A 21137-nucleotide genomic window follows, 5' to 3' on the forward strand; every position below is an offset into this window, starting at 1 on the left:
CGGAGGAGCTCAACCTGACAGGGCCTAAGGGTAGTACAGGACCATGTCCTATACTGTGACATCACACATGCCCTTGCAGTGAGGACATGCTGGGAGTTGTAGTCTTGCAGTAGCTAGCTGGTGGGTGTTAAATGCGGCCAAACAGCGGGTGGTATATGCGGGTGGCGGGTGGTATATGGGGGGGCGTACTGTGGTGGCATACCGCGAGCGGTGGGTGTATGTTGGGGACAGCGGGTTATAGATGCGGTGGGCAGTGGGGAGCGGAGCCGGCCGGGAACCATGAATATAATACTACGGCATTATCATTTTATATTCCCCACCTGGAGCTGTGATTGGCCGAGGGGTCTCGGCCAATAACAGCTTCAGGAGGGAAATCTGAAACTACAATGCCATAGTTTCATATTCATGGTAGCTGACCGGGGAGCCGTGAGCTTGTCACCTGCGCCACATGACTACAAATCCCAGCATGCCCTTACAGTAAGGACATACTGGGAGTTGTAGTTGTGTGGTGCACGCAGGTGAAAAGCACTCCGATCCCTGGCCGGCTCACGGGAATATAACACTTCGGCACTATAGTTTAATATTTCCTTCCTGAAGCTGTGATTGGCCGAGATCCCATGGCCAATCACAGCTCCAGACGGGGAGAATTAAATTACAATGCCGTAGTGTTATATTCCTGTGAGCTGGCCGGGGAGCAGAGCGCTTGTCACCTGCGTGCACCACACAACTACAACTCCCAGCATGTCCTTACTGTAAGGGAATTCTGCGATTTGTAGTCATGCGGCGCAGGTGACAAGTGTTCCGCTCCTTGGCCATGAATATGAAACTACGGCACTGTAGTTTCATATTTCCCTCCTGAAGCTGTAATTGGCCAAGACCCCTCGGTCCAGGCAGGGAATATGAAATGACAATGCCGTAGTATTATATTCATGGTTCCCGGCCGGCTTCGCTCCCCACCACCCGCCCGCATCTATAACCCGCTGCTCCCGCATACATCCACCGCCCGCAGTATGCCACCACCATGTGCCCCCCCATATACCACCTTCCACCCGCGGAACTGCAACTCCCAGCATGTGCTTGCTGTAAGGGTATGCTGGGAGTTGTAGTCATGTGGCGCAGGCGGGTGGTAGATGTGCAAGTTGTGACAAGCTTCCCTGTCACATGCCCGCACACTTCCCACCATCCCGCTCCTCACAACTACAACTTCCAGCATGCCTTTACAGTGAGGACATGCTGGGAGCTGTAGTCATGTGGCGCAGGTGGGTGGGAGAGAAACGGGCTTCTCTGATTGTTGCTAAACTACAACTCCCATGATGGAAGTTGTAGTTTAGTAACAGGATGCCTCCAGCTGTTGCTAAACTGGAGGCTCGCTGTTGCTAAATTACAATTCCCGTCATGGGATGGGGGTTGTAGTTTAGCAACTGCTGGAGGCACCATAAATGTATTAACATATTTTTTTGCGTTCTTTTCTGCATATTTCAGATCCGTGTATGCGAAGGACTTCTTCGGACTCAGTGGATTACGTTGATGACCAGCGTTTTTTATTTATTTAATATTAATAAAATGGTTAATGAGGGCTTGTGAGGGAATGTTTTTTGGAATAACATTTTTTAAACCTGTGTTGTTGTTTTTTTTTAGTTTTCTTAAGAGGATTAGTAGTGGAAGCTGTCTAAAAGATGGAATCCATTACTAAGCCGGGGCTTAGTGTTAGCAAAAAAAACAGCTAGTGCTAACCCCCAATTATCACCCCTGTACCCACCGCCACAGGAGTGCTGAGAAGAGCCGGTACCAACAGGCCTGGAGTGTCAAAAATAGTGCTCCTGGGCCTAGGCGGTAACAGGCTGGTGTTTTTTAGGCTGGGGAGGACAGGTCACAATGGTCCTCGCCCACCCTGGTAACGTCAGGCTGTTGCTGCTTGGTTGGTATTGTGCTGAGAATGAAAATACGGGGAAACCTATGCATTTTTTAAAAATTATTAAATTATTTAAACAATGTGTGTGTTTCCCCGTATATTCATTCTCAGCCAGATACCAACCAAGCAGCATCAGCCTGACATTACCAGGGTGGGCGAGGACCATTGTTACTGGCCCTCCCCAGCCTAAATAATGCCAGCCTGCTACCGTCTAGGCCCAGGAGAGCCTGTTGGTACCAGCTCTTCCCAGCACCTCTGTGGCGGTGGGTACCGGGGTAATAATTGCGGGTTAGCGCTAGCTGTTCTTGTGGCTAATGCTAAGCCCAGCTTAGTAATGGATTCAGTCTATTAGACAGCTTCCACTACTAATCCTGTTAAGAAAACTAAAAAAAAAAAAAAAAAACACCACAATGTTTAAAAAAATTTTATTCCAAAAAACACTCCCCCACAAGCTCAACCCCCCTGTGATAGTATGATGATTGTGTCACACGTAAGAAACACTTACTCCATGGTTACACAGTGTACGTAAGTCATGTACATAAGCACAGCTTGATGAATTCCCGCCAATGTATTCAGCACAGGCTTCAATACAGATTTATTTGATAGAAATAAATGGCTGAAATCTGCAGCATCAAATCCCTGGATTAATAGCATACAAGCTACAGGCCCGTTTTACATTACATTAAGTAGAGTCTCTCTCTCATATTCTTTTTTATCATAAGGCGGATTAAATATATATTTGCAAGGCAGTGAGGAACACCCCCCCCCCCCCATGTGATCCTCTTATGAATGACTTCCTATAGTACATGGTAATGCCTGGAGTTACATAAACAGCGTAGCTCCCATGTCTACACTGTTTGTGAAAAGTGATGTAACTGGGGAATTGGTCAAATAAATTATGCATAATGTATCAGACTGTAAAATACTTAAATGGGCACTGTCAGATACAAAAACTTTTGATATGTTGTAAAGCATGCAAGACCAATAGGTTTTGCAATTGCTTTCATCAGAAAATTTTCAGTTTTTCTTACTGAAAAAGCCAGTCAAACAACTGACCTGCTGTGTCCATGCATCATCACCTATGTCATGGACACACTTCCTTGAGTGACAGCTGTGAGTGCAGGGCTCACAGCTAGAGGAAAAATCCTCCCACTGTCAGCTTGTGTCTTACTACTGTCAGTGAGGACTTGCTGGGAGTTGTAGTTTTGCTAATGCTAGGGGTTATGTGAGCAGACAGCATACTGAGGGAGGGGGCGGAGACCTGTATAGTCAAACCATGCCCCCTCCCTTTGAGAGGAATTCAGACTAGTGAGCTAAATTAAAAGTCTAATAAAAAATAAATAAAGGTGCTAGACACATAAAAATGAGATGAACATGGTTAAGATTAGGCACTGAGTGATATATTAAAAAAATGCTTTTTTGTTGGTTCTGATAGGTACACTTTAAGGTAAATAATAGGCTTTATGCTCTGAAACATTAAAATGCCTTATATCAAAATCCCTGAGGACATTAACCTCTAAATGACCATTGACATGCCTTCTTGCTATGGCTCGGTGGTCACTGCATAGAGAGCTGGCTCAAAAGAATTTCTCAACTTGTTATGAATTTCAACAGTGTTCATTTGAATTTCACTTCCCCATTTTAAAGCTTGTGATCAACAACATGAACTGAATGAAGATAGTTCCTCTGTATGTTTGCATGTGATCTATACTATACTTTTGTGATTACATATAATGAAAAACACTTTAACCCTTTAAGGACCAGGCCCATTTTGGCCTTAAGGACCAGACCAATTTTATTTTTGCATTTTCGTTTTTTCCTCCTCGCCTTCTAAAAATCATAACTCTCTTATATTTCCATCCACAGACCCATATGAGGGCTTGTTTTTGCGTCACCAATTATACTTTGTAATTACATCACTTATTTTACCATAAAATGTGCGGCGCAACCAAACATATTATTTATGTGGGAAAATTGAAAAGAAGGTTTTGTTTTCATGCTGTACACTGTCCGGTAAAAATGACATGTTTTCTTTATTCTGTGGGTCAATGCGATTAAAATGATACCCATGTTATATGCTTTTCTATAAGTGTACCGCTGAAAAAAAACTCTCAAACCATTTTAACAAAATTAGTATGTTTGAAATTGCCCTATTTTGACCACCTATAACTTTCAAATTTTTCCGTATATGGGGCGATATGAGGACTCATTTTTTGCGCCACAATCTGTAGTTTTTATCAGTACCACTTTTGCTTAGATTTTTCTTTTCATTAATTTTTTCTAAAAATTTTTTGGATTAAAATGTGACAAAAAAGCAGCAATTTTGAACTTTTTTATTTATTTATTTATTTTATTTTTTTACGTTTACGACATTCACCGTATGGGATAATTAACAATATATTTTAATAGTTCAGACTTTTACACATGCGGCGATACCAAATATGTGTATTAATTATTTTGTTTACGCTTTTTGGCGGGTAAAATGGGAAAAACGGACGTTTTACTTTTTTATTTGGGGGAGGGGATTTTTCACATTTTTTGACTTTTTTATTTGTACATTTTTTAACTTTTATTTTTTTACACTTTTTATCTCCCCATAGAGAACTATTCATAGCAATCAGTTGATTGCTAATACTGTTCAGTGCTATGTATGGGACATAGCACTGCTCAGTATTATCGGTCATCTTCTTCTCTGGTCTGCTCGATCTCAGAACAGAGCAGAAGACCCCAGGAGAAGGCCGGAGCCAGGTGAAGCGACCTCCAGCTGCCCTTGTGGATGATCGGATCCCCGCGGCAGCGCTGTGGTTGATCCGATCATCCATTCAAAGTGCTGCACTGCTCTGGAAAAAAGGAAAATAGGAAAAAGGCCCTCCAAAATGTGTAACCCCATTTCATCTGAGTGAGAACATACCCCATATGTGGATGCAAAGTGCTCTGCGGGCGAACTACAATGCTCAGAAGAGAAGCAGCGTCATTGAGCTTTTGAAGAGAAAATTTTGCCGGAATCGAAGGCCACGTGTGTTTACAAAGCCCAGAAAAGTATACTGAGTACACTCAGAAGAAATGGTGTTACAAATTTTGGGGGGCATTTTCTCCTATTATCCCTTGAAAAAAGGTAAAATTTGGGGGGAAAAATGCATTTTTGTGAAAAAAATGTTTCCATCTACACTAACGACTTTAACGAAAAGTTGTCAAACACCTGTTAAGGCTCACTGTACCCCTTGTTACGTTCCTTGAGATGTGTAGTTTGCAAAATAGTATGCCATGTGTTTTTGTTTTTTTTTGCTGTTCTTGCACCATAGGGGCTTCCCAATGCGATATGCCCCCCAAAACCATTTCCACAAAATTTGCTTTCCAAAAGTCAAATGTGACTCTTACTCTTCTGAGCACTGTAGCGCGCCAGCAGAGCACTTGACGTCCACACATGGGGTATTTACATACTCAGAAGAAATGGGGTTATACATTTTAGGGGGCATTTTCTCCTATTACCCCTTGTAAAAAGTTAACATTTTGGGAAAAACAGCATTTTTGTGAAAACATTTTTTTTTTAATTTACACATCTGACTTTAATGAAAAGTCGTCAAACACCTGTGGGGTGTTAAGGCTCACTGTACCCCTTGTTACGTTCCTTGAGGGGTGTAGTTTCCAAAATAGTATGCCATGTGTTTTTTTTTTTTTGCTGTCCTGGCACCACAGGGGCTTCCTAAATGCGACATGCCCCCCCCCCCCCCCAAAAAAAAAAAACAATTTCAGCAAAATTTGCTTCCTGGCACCATAGGGGCTTCCTAAATGCGACATGCCCCCCCAAAAACCATTTCAGCAAAATTTGCTTTCCAAAAGCCAAATGTGACTCTTCTGAGCATAGTAGTGCACCAGCAGAGCACTTGTTGTCCACAACGTAAAATTTGGGGAAAACCAGCATTTTAGTGAAAATTCTTTTTTTCATTTACACATTCGACTTAAACAAAAAGTCATCAAACACCTGTGGGGTGTTAAGGCTCACTGGACCCGTTGTTACGTTCCTTGAGGGGTTTAGTTTCCAAAATAGTATGCCATGTGGGTTTTTTCTTTGTTATTCTGGCACCATAGGGGCTTCCTAAATGCGACATGCCCCCCAAAATCCATTTCAGCAAATTTCACTCTCCAAAATCACATTGTCGCTCCTTCCCTTCTGAGCCCTCTAGTGCACCCACAGAACACCTAACTTCTACATATGAGGTATTTCCTTATTCAAGAGAAATTGGGTTATGCATTTTGTGGGGGATTTATCTCCTTTTAGCCCTTGTCAAAATAAAAAAAAATTCTCTACATACACATATGAGATATTTCCTTACTTGAGAGAGATCGGGTTACAAATTTTGAGAGGATTTTTCTCCTTTTACCCCTTGTAAAAATTCAAAAACTGTGTCTACAAGAACATGCGAGTGTAAAAAATGAAGATTTTGAATTTTTTCCTTCAATTTGCTGCTATTCCTGTGAAACACCTAAAGGGTTAACAAACTTTCTGGATGTCATTTTGAATACTTTGAGGGGTGCAGTTTCTATAATGGGGTAATTTCCTGGGTATTTCTCACAGAACGGCCCCTCAAATCCACTTCTTACTTAACTTGTCCCTGACAAATCAGATTTAGAATTTTTTGTGAAAATTTTGAAAATTGCTGCTATATTTTGAAGCCCTCTAATGTCTTCAAAAAGTAAAAACATGTCAACTTTATGATGCCAACATTAAGTAAACATATTGTATTTGGCAATCAATATATAATGTATTTGGAATGTCCATTTTCCTTACAAGCAGAAAGTTTCAAAGTTAGAAAAATGCAAATTTTCTACATTTTCATGACATTTTGGGATTTTTCACCAAGAAAGGATGCAAGTAACGAAAAAATTTACCAGTATGTTAAAGAAGAACATGTAACAAAAAAACATTCTTGGAATCAGAATAAAAGGTAAAAGCATCTCAGAGTTATTAATGCATAAAGTGAGAGTGGTCAGAATTGCACAATGGAGTCCTTAAGGTGAAAATGGGCTGAGTCCCTAAAAGGTTAAATAGGAAGGGGGTGATTCAAACTTTTATTAGGGAAGGGGTTAATTCACATTTATTAACTTTTCTTTTTTATTTACAATAAACGCCCTCCTGTCATCCTCTCAGCTGATCAATGGTTTCCCAATCAGCTCTGTTGATTTTAATCACAGCATCTAAAGGCTTAATGCCGGGCATCACTGTGATCAGTGATGTCCGGCATTAGCCACGGATCAGCTGCCGGGACCATCCGGCTATGACCCGCTCTCAGCTCCTGAGCATGCATCATAGAAGGGGAGCGGGCGCAGGGCATACATGTATGCCCTGTGTCCTTAAAGGAGAAGTATCATGGACAATAACTTGTCCCCTCATATAGCCATTTTCCATAGCCTGTGAGGGGAAAAGGCTATATAAAATGGATGAATTGGACATAAGATGAAGGGATGGACATAAAGTGGGGGAGATTTCATGGGGTTGCTGATACAGTACTCCGCCAGGGGTGCAAAGGGCACTAGGTACGCCTTTGAACATTAGTTATTATTATTTTATTTCAATTATGTTTTTATTTCATTATTATGTTTCAATTATGAAATTTTGTAAAAAAATAAAAAATAAAAAAATACTATATAAATTTGGTATCACTGTAATTGTATAGATCCACGGAATAAAGCTATAAAGTTAAAATGCTAATTTAAAATGCAAAATCTATTTTTTTTCCATTTGACCAGCAAAAAACTGTTTAAAAATGACCAATAAATAAATTCCAAAATGGAAGCATTAAAAAGTACAGCTTGTCCTGCAAAAAAAACAAGCCTTCATAGGTGTTACGCCGAGCGCTCCGAGTCCCTGCTCCTCCCCTGGCGCTCGCGACGTTCTCCTCTCTGCAGCGCCCCGGTCAGACCCGCTGACCGGGAGCGTTGCACTGACACTGCCGGCGGGGATGCGATCCGCATAGCGAGATGCGCCCGGTCGCGGATCGCATCCCAATCTACTTACCTGTCCCGGTCCCCGGCTGTCACGTCCTTTCGCGTGCGGCTCCGCTCTCTAGGGCGCACGCGCGCAAGCTCTCTAAGATTTAAAGGGCCAGTGCACCGCTAATTGGTGCCTGGCCCAATCAGTGTAATTAGCTCACCTGCTCCAGGCCTATATTACCTCACTTCCCCTTCCCTGCATTGCCGGATCTTGTTGCCTTGTGCCTAGTGAAAGCGTTCCTGTGATTGCCTTACCAGTGTTACCAGACCTTCTGCTGTTACCTTTGACTACGAACCTTGCCGCCTGCCTTGACCTTCTACTACGTCTGACCTCGCCTCTGTCTAGTCCTTCTGTCCCACGCCACTCTCAGCAGTCAGCGAGGTTGAGCCGTTACCGGTGGATACGACCTGGTTGCTAGCGCCTCAGCAAGACCATCCCGCTTTGCGGCGGGCTCTGGTGAATACCAGTAGCAACTTAGAACCGGTCCACCGGTACGGTCCACGCCAATCCCTCGCTGACACAGAGGATCCACCTCCAGCCTGCCGAATCCTAACAATATGGCTTTGCCAACAGGAAAAGTAAGTTATGGCACTTAGAAATCCAGTAATGAAAAAACTAAAAAATAACTTGGGCATAAAGGCCCAAAAGGCATGCCAGGGAAGGGGTTAAGTACTGGATAGATATGCCATCAATAAAGAAAAAGGTAGAAAGATGGCAGCATAATAGTGTAAGAGACGGAGACATATCTATATGGAAGGTATCAATTTGACTGTATGGGTCTTTGAAATAGCAGATAAGAACCCTATGTGTTTCTAATATTTCTAATATTATACAACAATGCCATATAAAGGGCAACTATGACGTTTATATTATTATTCAACAGTACTGTGTAGCATTACATAACTAAGATGTGTCATACTGTCACCTCTATTACTAATAATACTAGCAATGAAGGGGAAATTAATGTATACATATTGGGGGGGGGAGAGGGATTTATCATTGATGTTTTTAGAAAGTGTGTTTTAAAGTAATTTATTTTTGCTTTGGTTTTGCTTATGCATGACATACAGAATGTATCATACTATTGCAAGGGGGTTGATAATTTGGTGCATGTAAGCAAAAAACAAGGAATCACTTCAGAACACCATTTTGTTCGATTCTTCCTCTGCGACTTTTCCTTGTTTTTTTTTAATTGTGCTCTCCCAAGGCAGTTTAGTAAGCCAGCTCGGGACTGGTGTAGATCTGCAGTGTTTTGGAGGAGTTTGCGACTTTTTGTGCGACATTCGCACTTGATCAATCTGTTCCCACTGCAAAGTGAAAACAGAAATTTAATTTTTTTCAGATCGCTTACAGCAAAAAGTCGGAAAAAAAAAAGTGCTTTGGTGCAATTCATTTGCCAAATATAAGCAAAAAAAAAAAAAGGCTATAAAGACAATGATCAATGTCCTATCTAGTCTAGTCATCATGTAGCTTAGCATTATGGTGTGATAAGTTTCCTGTATCTGTTGTGCACATGGGCAAAAATACATGTTTTCAGCTTAATTTTAACCTGCTTATAATACTGTATGTATCTGCTTACACTACTACTCACTGTTTATCAGTTATGACCAACTTCCTTTTACAAAGGAAGCGCTTAATAAGTCACTGCACTTTTCCAACTCGAGAACGGAAAGACTAAGTTGAGTAAGTAAATGACACAATGCAATGTTACATGCGCAGCTGACAAGTAGAGCAAAAGCTGCTTGTTTCACATCATTAAAAAGCTGTAGACAAAACCATCAAGTATCACACCCATCATCTGTTCAAGGTATGTTACCCATAAAATTCATATTTTACTGTTCTATTAACTCTGATTCAAGTAGATACAGGAGTGCTTTATAGTAGCCCATTCACACAGTGCTTGAGAAAGTGTATTTGTGTGACTTCTGTGGGAAAGTTTTTGCAGGAATAATAAAGTGTGCCTGAACAACGAAATTAAAGATGCAAAATATGTCAACAATCCAGGGCTCAACTGCTACTTTTTTTTTCTTTTTTATTGTTTCCTTTTTGGTCAGCTGACCATAGCACAACATAGTAAGCATGCAGCTCATGGCTTGTTTTTGTGTGTTTTATCTATCTATCATCTATCTATCTATCTATCTATCATCTATCTATCTATCTATCTATCATCTATCTATCTCATATCTATCTATCCATCTGTCTCATATCTATCTATCTATCTGCTATCTATCTATCTATCTATCTATCTATCTCATATCTATCTATCTATCTATCTATCTATCTATCATCTATCTATCTATCAATCTATCTATCATCTATCTATCTATCTATCTATCTATCTATCATCTATCTATCTCATATCTATCTATCCATCTGTCTCATATCTATCTATCTATTTATCATCTATCTATCATCTATCTATCTATCATCTATCTATCATCTATCTGTCTATCTATCTATCTATCTATCTGTCTCATATCTATCTATCTATTTCCTATCTATCTATCTATCTATCTATCTATCTATCATCTATCTATCTATCTATCTATCATCTATCTATCTATAATCTATCTATCTCATATCTATCTATCCATCTGTCTCATATCTATCTATCTATCTATTTATCATCTATCTATCATCTATCTATCTATCTATCTATCATCTATCTATCATCTATCTGTCTATCTATCTATCTATCTGTCTCATATCTATCTATTTCCTATCTATCTATCTATCTATCTATCTATCTATCTATCATCTATCTCGAAAGGAACCACTCAATCCAAGGATACAAAACAGTAAAGGCAGCACTCTAATGTGTAAAATGAAATAGGAAGTATATTCATTAATGTTTATATATGTTAGGGTTCTGTGTCTGCTGTTTCTATATATCTAAAATAATAACATTTATGTATCAAAAACATATTCCGCAGTACTTTACAACTCAGAGGGTACATATGCAGGCAGAGTCTGGTATTACATAGTAACAACTAATAAACAGCAGGAGTGGGGGCGCTGCTCACAAGTGCATATAAAGGAAATACAGATGATACAAAAAAAATGTGCTTGTGTGCTTAATTTGTAAAAAAAAATAAAAATGAATATATATATATATACTACTGCCAGTCACTAGCCGGTATCTGTTAAGGTGCAGATATGAAATGTACATGAGTGCATGGAGTATAGGGATGCTGTTGAAAAAAGAGAAAGATGGTAAAATTCAGGAGGGTTATGCTGGGAGTAGTAGTCCTTAGTACATGTCACATGGTTGGGTGGTGTAGATGCCCCCTGTGACTCTAACCGACCTTTTGTTAAGAAAACTGTTCATATAGGCAAAGAGCAGGAATGAGATCTCTGGACACGGTGGGGAAGATTTATCAAAACCTGTGCAGAGGAAAAGTTGCTGAGTTGCCCATAGCAACCAGTCAGATTACTACTTTCATTTTTGAAAAAGCCTGCTAAAAATGAAAGAAGCAATCGGATTGGTTGCTAGGGGCAACTCAACAAACTCTGTGAAACAACTTTATGTAAACCACTTGTGCAAATCCAACAGGATAATAGTTTATTTAATATCATTTGAAATGTTACAGCTTTTTAGCGCAAAAATTGGATATTTGGTCACTGTCCATTTAAATGTTGCTTTTTAGCAGCTTTACTGGATTTAGCTATCTTTGTGGTGCTTTTTAGCACATGTCCATGTAATGACTAATACCAGAGGTGGATGTTCACAGTTTATTTTGTTCTCAGTCCAAAGTTACTGAAACTACTGATCTTCCAAGATGGGTTTATTGTGTTGCAAAAGTAGACACAACAACTCCGACACAATACCTGGCAGGACATATGCAGGGAAATCCACCTGACATGACAGTCAGGCATCCAACAAAGAGATTAGCCTATTGCAAAGAGATCCTTCTTCAGCCTTCTTCTTTCTAGCATTTACGATAAACTCCCTTTTGGAGATAAAGAACTTGTGCATGATATCCTCACAGCGGGGCAGGAATCAGAACAGTGATTTGATTGTAGACAAGATTTCTACTGGTAGAATACATGTGACCTGGCCTAGGTGTAAGTATGCCTAGCTATAGCAGGGCTAGTAAATATTTACTGACTTACTGGAATATTTGGAAAGCGCAGAGCTATAAGATGTTGCTGTGGTAAAAGCAAGGTCTAGACTGGTTCTAACAGGTTTGGGTCAGACCCCTTCATCTGGGAGAGGGAAGTTAACCAAGAGACTTCTCTTTCAACCATTGGTTGGGAGTAGAGATGAGCGAGCTGAGCCTGGCTAACAAAGTAAAATAAAAATAAGGCTTACCTATCTATAGATTGGTGCTATAATAGGAGAATGAATAAGGAATACATGGCGTTTTGGCACCATATCAGCTTAGGATAAGGAAGTAGTAATACTAAAATGACATCAGGTTGGCCCAGCTAGCAGCAAGATTACATGACTGCAGGTTTGCCAATTATTGCATGTATACAGATCCCAGGCCGCTCAGGAGGCAGCATAGGGGATGGTTTAAGATACTGATGAAACCCTATGCACTGCATTGCAGCCACCATCTTGGACTCTATGTAACCACATGGAGCAACATCAAAAATGCTGGCTACAACTATCACTAGACCACTACTGACTGATGACTGGCTACAGTTAACACTAGTCCACATAAACCTGCTGTTCACGGCCTACAGCTACCACTAGTCCACCAATACATTCTGTCCACTGGCCACAGCTACTACTAGTCAACAACTGTTATAGGGACAAACTATGCAGCCAGCTTGCCATGGCTTTCCAACAACAAGCAACTGCTGGGGGGGGGGGGGGGTCCGAACAGGGGGGGGGGGTCCACTCTCTGCTCCCTGCTGAGTTGACACTCCACTCCTTCTGCTAGCACTACCCCTGCAAGAGGCACCAAAGGGATGTACTGCTACTACCAGCCAGGCCTTCACATACACAACCTGTCATGATCCTAAAAATGGGGATAATTTTGTTCAACTTCTCAATGTTTACAAAACTAACATGATATCTGTCTAATATATGGATGCTTTTAATTAGAATATATTGGATAAGAGAATGTACCATTTACACTCCCCCTCCATCTATGTAGAGAGAAGACAAGGGTTTCATATAAAAGGTGCATAGAGTTGTGTTGCAATACATACTTAATGTTGAATAATGACAAACCTAGCACTGCTACAATTGAAGCAATATTGTCAAATTTGTATTACTCACACTTTCATATACAGTGCATTCTGAAAGATTTCAGACCCTTTCACTCTTTGCACATTTTGTTATGTTGTGGCCTTTTGCTAAAATTAAAATAAAAACCAGTTTTCCCCATCATTGTGCAATCAAAACCCCTCAAAACTGCACTCAAAATTATAAAAAATAAATAAATAAAACAATTTTTGAATGGTCCTTAAGGACCAGAGTGTTTTTTGTACATCTGACCACTGTCACTTTAAGCATTAATAACTCTGAGATGCTTTTACCTTTCATTCTGATACCGAGTTATTTTTTTCGTGATATGTTGTACTTTATGTTAGTGGTAAAATTTTGTTGATACTTGCATCATTTCTTGGTGAAAAATTCCAAAATTTTATGAACAAATTGAAAATTTAGCATTTTTCTAACTTTGAAGCTCTCTGCTTATAAGGAAAATAGACATTCCAAATAAATTATATATTGATTCACAAATACAATATGTCTTCTTTATGTTTGCATCATAAAGTTGACATATTTTTACTTTTGGAAGACATTAGAGGGCTTCAAAGTTCAGCAGCAATTTTCAAATTTTTCCCAAAATTTTCAAAATCAGAATTTTTCATGGACCAGTTCAGGTTTGAAGTGGATTTGAAGGCCTTCATATTAGAAATACCCCACAAATGACCCCATTATAAAAACTGCACCCCTCAAAATATTCAAAATGACATTCAGTAAGTGTGTTAACCCTTTAGGTGTTTCACAGGAATAGCAGCAAAGTGAAGGAGAAAATTCAAAATCTTCATTTTTTACACTCGCATGTTCTTGTAGACCCAGTTTTTGAATTTTTGCAAGGGGTAAAAGGAGAAAAATCCTCTCAAAATGTGTAACCCAATTTCTCTTGAATAAGGAGATACCTCATATGTGTATGTAAAGTGTTCAGCGGGCGCAGTAGAGGGCTCAGAAGGAAAGGAGCGACAATGGGATTTTGGAAAGTAAGTTTTTCTGAAATGGTTTTTGAGGGGCATGTCACATTTAGGAAGCCCCAATGGTGCCAGAACAGCAAAAAAAACAAAAAAAAACACATGTTATACTATTTTAGAAACTACACCCCTCAAGGAACATAACAAGGGGTAAAGGGACGAGTTTTTTGTTAAAGTTGGATGTGTAAATGAAAAAAAAATTTCACCAAAATGCTGGTTTTTCCCCAAATTTTACATTTTTACAAGGGGTAATAGGAGAAAATTACCTCCAAAATGTTTAACCCCATTTTTTCTGAGTATGGAAATACCCCATGTGTAGACGTCAAGTGCTCTGCTGGCGCACTACAATGCTCAGAAGAGGAGGAGTGCCATTGAGCTCTTGGAAAGAGCATTTGTTTGGAATAGAAGTCAGGGGCCATGTGCGTTTACAAAGCCCCCCGTGGTGCCAGCACAGTGGACCCCCCCCACATGTGACCTTATTTTGGAAACTACACCCCTCACAGAATTTAATAAGGGGTGCAGTAAGTATTTACAGCCAACTGCCGTTTGACAGATCTTTGGAACAGTGGGCTGAGCAAATGAAAAATAAAATTTTTCATTTTCACGGACCACTGTTCCAAAAATCTGTCAGACACCTGTGGGATGTAAATGCTCACTGTACCCCTTATTACATTACATGAGGGGTCTAGTTTCCAAAATGGGGTCACATGTGTGTGTGTGTGGGGGGGGGGGGGGGCTATGGGGGCTTTGTAAACACATGTGGCCTTCCATTCCGGACAAATTTTTTCTTTAAAAGCCCAATGGCACTCCTTCTCTTCCGAGCATTGTAGTTCGCCAGCAGAACACTTTACATCCACATATGGGGTATGTTCTTACTCAGAAGAAATGAGGTTACAAATTTTGGGGGGCTTTTTTCCTATTTTCCCTTGTGAAAAGGAAAATTTAAGAGTAACATCAGCATTTTAGTGAAAAATATTTTTTTTCATTTTCCCATCCAACTTTAACAAAAATTTGTCAAACACCTGTGGGGTGTTAAGGCTCACTATACCCCTTGTTACGTTCCATGAGGGGTGTAGTTTCCAAAATGGGGTCACATGTGGGTATTTATTCTTTTGCGTTTATGTCAGATCCACTGTAAAATCAGCCATCCCTGTGCAAATCACCAATTTAGGCCTCAAATGTACATAGTGCGCTCTCACTCCTGAGCCTTGTTGTGCTCCCACAGAGCATTTTACACCCACATATGGGGTATTTCCGTACTCTTTTTCTCCTTTTACCGCTTGTGAAAATAAAAAGTATGGGGCAACACCAGCATGTTAGTGTAACATTTTTATTTTTTATGTTTTTTACACTAACAGGCTGGTGTAGCCCCCAACTTTTCCTTTTCATAAGGGGTAAAAGGAGAAACAGCCCCACAAAATTTGTAGTGCAATTGCTCCCGAGTACGGAAATACCCCATATGTGGCCCTAAACTGTTTCCTTGAAATACGACAGTGAGAGAGCGCCATGCACATTTAAGGATTAAATTAGGGATTGCATAGGGGTGGACATAGGGTATTCTACGCCAGTGATTCCCAAACAACGTGCCTCCAGCTGTTGCTAAGCTCCTAGCATGCCTGGACAGTCAGTGGCTGTCCGGAAATTCTGTGAGTTGTTGTTTTGCAACAGCTGGAGGCTCCGTTTTGGAAACACTGCCGTACAATACGTTTTTCATTTTTATTGCGGGGGGGGGGGGGGGACAGTGTAAGGGGGTGTATATATAGTGTTTTACCCTTTATTATGTGTTAGTGTAGTGTAGTGTTTTTAGGGTACATTCACACTGGTGGGTTTACGGTGAGTTTCCCGCTAGGAGTTTGCGCTGCGGCAAAAAATTTGCTGCAGCTCAAATTTGAAGCAGAAAACTCACTGTAAACTGTGCCCTGTACATTCACATGGGGGGGGGGCAAACCTCCAGCTGTTTCAAAACTTCAACTCCCAACATGTACTGACAGACCGTGCATGCTGGCAGTTGTAGTTTTGCAACAGCTGGAGGCGCACTGGTTGGAAAACCTTCAGTTAGGTTATGTTACCGAACTCAGTATTTTCCAACCAGTGTGCCTCCAGCTGTTGCAAAACTACAACTCCCAGCATGTACTGAACGCCGAAGGGCATGCTGGGAGATGTAGTTAGCATGCCGAGACAGCTGTTTGCTGTTTGGGCATGCTGGGATTTGCAGTTTTGCAACATCTGGAGGGCTACAGTTTAGAGACCACTGCACAGTGATCTCCAAACTGTGGCCCTCCAGAGGTTGCAAAACTACAAATCCCAGCATGCCCACCCAGACAGCAAACTGCTATTTGGGCATGCTAGGAGTTGTAGTTTTGCAACATCTGGAGGGCTACAGTTTAGAGACCACTGTATAGTGATCTCAAACTGTAGCCCTTCACATGTTAGGCAACTCACCGGCTTCCGTAGGATCCAGCGAGCCGCATCGCCGTCCTCTGCTACCATCCCCGTCGCTGATCGTTGCCTCGGCCTCGGTAAGTGGACTTCTGTGCCAGTCCCCTTCTGTTTCCCCATTCTGCCCTGCCTATTGTGGGTGGGCAGAGCGGGGAAACCAAAAGTTTACCCCCCCACCCCTGATCTACTATTGGTCATCGCTTATAGACAACCAATAGCAGGGATAGGAGTGGTGACACCCCTGCCACCTCACTCCTATCCCTTCAGGGGGATCGTGGGTGTCTTGGACAACCTCGATCCCCCTTATTTTCCGGGTCACCATAGACCCGTATGACCTGGAATTGCGCAAATCGCCAGTGTGAATTCACCGTCGATTTGTGGTGATTGCTGACATGGGGGGGTCTGATGACCCCCCTGGGCATTTGCGAAGGGTGCCTGCTGATCGATATCAGCAGTCACCCCGGTCCGGTCCCCGCCCGGCGTGTGGCAGGGACCGAAATTCCCATGGATGTATGTGTACGTCCTTAACTACCAGGGAACTTAGACATACGCGTACGTCCATGGTCCTTAAGGGGTTAAGGGTAGGGTTACATGAAATGGATTTGCATCATGCTTTATGCTACAGATCCACTGATGACCTGACCCCATAGTGTGCCTCCAGTTGTGCCCACCCGTGTCCTGCTCGCAGCAGCAATCTGCTGCAAGGAGTAGTCACACAGGGACATGTGACTCGTCGCATGCTCAGCTGTGATCGGCGGATACACAGCGTAAAACATGCTGCCAGGTCCATTACATGTGGCCCTTCCTTGTACACTCAAAATTTAGCTCTGGTGTCCTCCTATGTCTCTTGATTATCTCTGAGATGTTTATTTATTTTGATTGGAGTCACCTGTGGTAAATTCAGTTGATTGGAGTCACCTGTGGTAAATTCAGTTGATTGGAGTCACCTGTGGTAAATTCAGTTGATTGAAGTCACCTGTGGTAAATTCAGTTGATTGGACATGATTTATGAAGACACAGATCTGTCTATATAAGGTCTTACAGCTGTGAATGCATATGAGAGCAAAGACTAAGCCATGAGAAGGAAATAATTTCCTGTAAAGATCATTGACAGGATTGTGTGAAGGTACATATCTGCACATTTCTGCTGCACTGAAAGTGCCCAAACATACAATGGCTTCCATAATTCCTGAATGAAAGAAGTCTGGAATAACCAGGACTCTTCCTAGAGCTGGCCGCCCCACCAAATTAAGTAACCTGGGAAAAAGGCCCTTGGTAAGAAAGAGAACCACTAACCTAATGGTCAATCTGGCTGAGTTCCAGAAATCCTATATGCAAATAGGAGAAACTTTCAGACAGTCAGCCCTCACTGCAGCACTCTACCAATCTGATCTTTATGGCAAAGGGGCCAGAAATAAACTTCTCCTCAGTGAAAGTCACATTAAACCCATCAAGAGATTGAAGTTTCTGGCCTCATCTCTAAGCTGTCATGTCTGTAGGAAACTAAGCACTGCTCATCACCTGCCCAATACCGTCACTGGAGTTTATTTTGAGGTGCAGTTGACATGAATGTACAAGTCAATGTGCCCCTGAGGAAGTCATATAAGTGTGACAGAATGCGTGGGGACTATCTGGGGGGACACGCACATACCTTGTGTATATAGGGGCATTGTGATACCATTATATTGCAGGAGATATTCAGTGTCCCTGAGAGGTACTCCCACTAGTTTGGATCCCCTCCATGGTTGGGGTAGGTTTACAGAGTTGGTCTCGCCCACCCTGTATTTATTTTTATTTTTTTTCAAGAATACATTTTTATAAAATTTCACATTACACAGAAGCCAGAAATTCCCAGTTGAAACATTTAATAGCGGTGAACAAACAATCAGGTAGAACATCCTGAACAAAGAATAAACAAATGCAATCCGTCATTGAAAGTCACTTGTATAAGTTCTGGTAAAGTTCCACCCTGTATTTTCATTGCTTTTATAGTGTGTTGTTATATCAGATATGTTTTGTATATATATTTTTTGTACCAATAAAAACAAACTCTTATGAAATTTGGTGTGCGCCTTATGTGTCTATGCTAGGGTTTTCGTGTAGTTTTGTGTTAGGTCATTATAGACACTGGCAGCACCCACAATTTTTTATGGATAGATCCCACCAAAACTGTGTCCTTTACAAGTCAGTGAGATCACAGAATTGGAAAATAAGACAGATATTTAGCAAGACCGGAAGACAGCAGACATGCCGCAGAGGAGTTGTGGTAATACCACACAGGGAAATGGAAATGCATGAATAGTAAAATTCCATACAGTAACAGTACTACCAGGTGTTAAAATAGGTGAAGGTACTTGAAAGCAAAAAGGAAAGGGGATGGAAAGTGATAATCAATATGAACAAATAGGCTGTATACCAGGAAGGAAGAAGGAACACAAACAAAGATGATGCATTGAGATTCCGAGTAGAAACATATCATTCAAAACAAAATCGTGACACATATACTGTATATGTCAATGCTGCTTTGCTGAGTCTATGCTGGAAACTTCATGACTGATTAAAATTTTGTAAAATTCATCTTCAGAGGGGATTCATGTTCCAATACAGAATGACTCAGTGTAAGAATCTTACTATAGCCAAGATATAAAGAGTATAATAAAATAGAGATCTCTAGGTAAAGATGATGGGTTCAGTTAATAAAAACGACTAATTTTAAAATCTTCTCACACAACAACATGCGTTTACACTTAATTAAAATCAACTCACTATATCTAATTTCACTTCACATTATGCCTCATCCAAGAGACTTGTAAATGGTGCTATTGTCTCCCTGTTATTTTATGGCAGAACAACCTATTTTAATTGGGGCCTTGGGCAAGTCATTTTATGTTTTATATTATGTTCTGGCTTCATTTCATATTTTACAATAATTTATTGCAATGTTTTAGTGTGTGCTGTGTAGTTCTGAGCCAAAGATATTGGTTTCAAGAAAACTATTACTAATCTGGGATTTTAAACAGAAACAAGTGCTAACTTGACAGAAAATATAACATTATCAATTATTATAGCATTAAATATTCTCCTCAAATGCTAAAAATCAGATGCTTGGTATTTGTTCTAGAGTTGGACAATGGTACTTTTTAAATTCTCATTATCAGGAAATGCCCAAAAAAAACTTTGTTATAAAAATACATTTGAGTATTTTCTGCCCCTGCACTTCTAGGTGGGGTGTTAAGGAAGAGGGTGGGGGTATATAACTCCCCTGCACCTACTGGTGGGGCGTACGTGACGTTTTGTGGATGGACTGACTGCAGTTTCAGTTTCCGGCGGGTACACACTCACCTGGAGCCGCACTGTCCAGAGCATGCTGTGGGTAGGGCGGTCTGATCTCTCGCGCAGCCCGCTGGCTGCTTTGACGGGATGTCTGGTTGCACGCCGTCCGATGTGTTTAAGTCTCCAGCGGGTTTAAGGTACAAGGGGGGATGATGGTGAGGCAAACCGCCTGTCAGCCACAACAAGTGGCGTTCTGTGTCTGGCGTTTGCTCGGTGCAGGGCAAGGAAGGCTTCTCAGGGCGGCCTTTCATCTCTGCTGGGTCACGTTTGCTAAGCAGGAAGCAACTGCTGGGTTTGAATCACTTACGCGGTCCTAGCAGTACAGTCTTCCAGACCCCCAGAACACTGTTTTAAGGTTTGGTTGTTATGCTCAGCCTCTTAGTGGGTGGTATTCCTGGCATCCTTCCCTCCCGTGGGACCCTGGCTGGCAGACAATCCCTCTCACTGCTAGTTCCCCCCCACTAGGAAGGGTTGAGGTCTGTACAAACGGGGGGGGGGGGGGTTGGATTGGGGTCACATTCTGTTCACACCATATAACACCAAGGGAAAGAGGTTAAGGTATTCATTCTGGGCTTGCTCCTCCTACTGCAGTTAGGTTGACCCAATGGTTTATAGATGTTTTGCATTTATGTGTTTGCAGCCTGCTGAGGGGCCATTTGGTTTCTGCCTGGTAAACATTCAGAATACGTGCATAACATATGTATGGGTCAATAAGAGTTCTACAATACATAGTTAGTGCAGTGACACCATGTGTTCAGTGTTTCATTTACAGTGTTGAACACATGCATTCATACCGTTTCATGTTCTCATATGTTGCACCTGCTTTCACTCACAATATGTATAATGTGCATTTATAACAGTGCGTTCATTCATAACGTTATACCTTCCATGTATTTTAGCATTTACGTTTATGCTGTGTTTCCATTCATGGCACTGGTGCAGTGACTTCATGCAAAGCAATTCTGCCGCTCATGGATGTTGTGTGTTTTCTCTCATGGTGTTTGTACCGTGCTTTACTTATAGTATCATAGCGTTTATAGGGAGCGTTCATGGTGTCTATACTGTACATTTATTCTGTCTCATTTTATAGCATTTTACTGTGCATTTGTACTGTGCTTCATTCATTATGTTTATTCTGTACATTCATACTGTGCATATAAAAAAATAAAATAAATATAAATAAATTAATAAGAATTTACACGGCACATACGCAAGTTGCATTTGTACTTACACACGCTCGTGGTTCTACTATACATACGCTCGTAGCATCATTCAATT

The 21137-nt window shown here is 41.2% G+C and overlaps 1 protein-coding gene across 3 annotated transcripts in view; it reads left to right on the forward strand.

Annotated features, from left to right (window-relative positions):
- Nucleotides 1-9596: 9596 nt before the first annotated feature.
- Nucleotides 9597-21137, forward strand: part of LOC130356545 (ras-related protein Rab-44-like) — an 87827-nt gene continuing 76286 nt past the window's right edge. For 2 of the 3 annotated variants that reach the window (XM_056558231.1, XM_056558233.1), the window contains exon 1: nucleotides 9597-9711. The gene's annotated coding sequence lies outside the window, so the exon portion shown is untranslated. Of the gene's footprint in view, nucleotides 9712-11536; nucleotides 11970-21137 lie in introns of those variants that run through there. The other variant, XM_056558232.1, reaches the window with a different exon arrangement.

This window comes from Hyla sarda, chromosome 2 (assembly GCF_029499605.1).
Source record: "Hyla sarda isolate aHylSar1 chromosome 2, aHylSar1.hap1, whole genome shotgun sequence".
Taxonomy (NCBI): domain Eukaryota; kingdom Metazoa; phylum Chordata; class Amphibia; order Anura; family Hylidae; genus Hyla; species Hyla sarda.